General features: G+C 48.4%; 1 long non-coding RNA gene across 1 annotated transcript in view; it reads right to left on the bottom strand.

Annotated features, from left to right (window-relative positions):
- Nucleotides 1-668: 668 nt before the first annotated feature.
- The window catches only part of LOC125488336, a 5,520-nt gene continuing 4,522 nt past the window's right edge, over nt 669-1,666 (bottom strand). The window contains exon 2 of the long non-coding RNA XR_007266280.1: nt 669-1,170. This is a non-coding gene — a long non-coding RNA (uncharacterized LOC125488336). The remainder of the gene's footprint in view (nt 1,171-1,666) is intronic.

The raw sequence follows: 1,666 nt of genomic DNA, 5'->3' as shown, positions 1-1,666 counted from the left end.
CTTCCTCAAAAAGCAGCAGATGTAGAATCTTTTAAAACATTTTTTTTAAGGTTGAGGTAATTCTTGAGCACTAAGGGCTACATGCCATGGGGAGGGTTAAGCAAGGTTAACTGGGAGCACAAAACGGTTCTCTCTGACGCTGGAGGGGTTTCTACCATTCGGTGGTTAGCACTGCTACCTCATGGCGTTCTGCTGTGCCATTCACTGAGATCTTGGCAGGCACGATCATTCTTAATCCCCTTCCTCTCTCTCAGCCTCAATGGTTCCTCAGAGAAGCAATTCCTCCCCATCAATGGGTGACCCCCTGACTCCAAGATGATACCCTAGACTCACCCACAAGGGGGAAACAAACTCTTCCCCATCACCCCTAAAGCTGGAGCTTCTCACATACAAGCTAATATAGTCCCTGTGGATGTGCATCTGTCACAATCTGTGTCTCTGTAAAACAGCAACTTCTGAAGCGGTGGAAGGCATTATTAAAGAAACCTTCTCAAGGAGCGTACATTATTGTGTCACCGTGTGGTGTGTTTTTACACAAATCTGTGTGTGCAGTGCCTGCGTGTTAGATGCGAGGGGGTGGTGGGTGTGTGCAGGTTGCGATATAACACAGTTATCCTGTGCACCGTTCATTTAACAGATCATGGTGCAGGCCGCAGCTGAGCGGTGAAGAATGAAAATTAATTTTTTTTTTATTAGTAATAAAAGACAACTGCAAAAGAACAGACAGACATATGAGGGAGGGAGGGCAGAGAGAGATTAGGGGAAAGCAGTGTCCCATCCCCAGAAGCAAACACCGGTCCTTGTTGGAAATGATAATCTAGGTGGTGTGTAAATTAAAACTAAATTCCAGATGCCGACGAAAACAAATGATTGGCGACGAGAGGGACAAGGAAGCTCGAGAGCGAGATGGCACTTTGCTGTACAAAAGAACGCAAACCCAATTTACAAGCTGTTTACAGTATATAAAATTTCACAACCCTCATTGTATAATATTTATAAAGTTACATATTTTACACCGTGCACAGGGCGGGGGGGGTCCCGCACGCTGAACAGCTCAGAGGCGATCCTGGCGCAGGGAATTCCAGAATGTTCCGCAGCTGAAGGCACTCCCCTCGGCCATGTGCGTGATGCCAGCCCCGTGGGGCACGCTCCTTGGTTCGCTCACTGTCTCTGAGACACGGCAGAGAGGGAGAGAACATACAGCGGTTAAAGTTCGCTTTGGACGACCAGGCAGGACGTTAGCAGTAACTACAGAATGGGTTGCTACGCTGCCCCGGGACGCATGTTCCGATACACACCAAATGCCAGGCTCTTAGCACACTTGCCCCCACTCTCTCCTGCCACTGGTTTCCAATTTCCAACCTGCTCTCACCTTCACCTGGGACATCTTACTCCTAACTGCACTTAGAGTTGCACAGAACGGAAACAGATCCTTTGGTCCAATGCGTCCACGCTGACCAAATTTTTGAGACTAAACCAGTCCCACCTGCCTACATTTGGCCCACATCCCTCCAAACCTGTCCAAATGTCTTTTAAATGTTGTAACTGTACCAGCCTCCACCACTTCCTCTGGCAGCTTGTTCCGTCCACGCACCACCCTCTGTGTGAAAAAGTTACCCCTCAGGTCCCTTTTAAATCTTTCCCCTCTCACCTTAAACCTATGCCC

This window comes from Rhincodon typus, unplaced genomic scaffold (assembly GCF_021869965.1).
Source record: "Rhincodon typus isolate 14 unplaced genomic scaffold, sRhiTyp1.1 hic_rhity00000459, whole genome shotgun sequence".
NCBI lineage: Eukaryota > Metazoa > Chordata > Chondrichthyes > Orectolobiformes > Rhincodontidae > Rhincodon > Rhincodon typus.
Note: the sequence above shows the minus strand (reverse complement) of the source record. Positions and strands in the feature narration are given on the sequence as shown.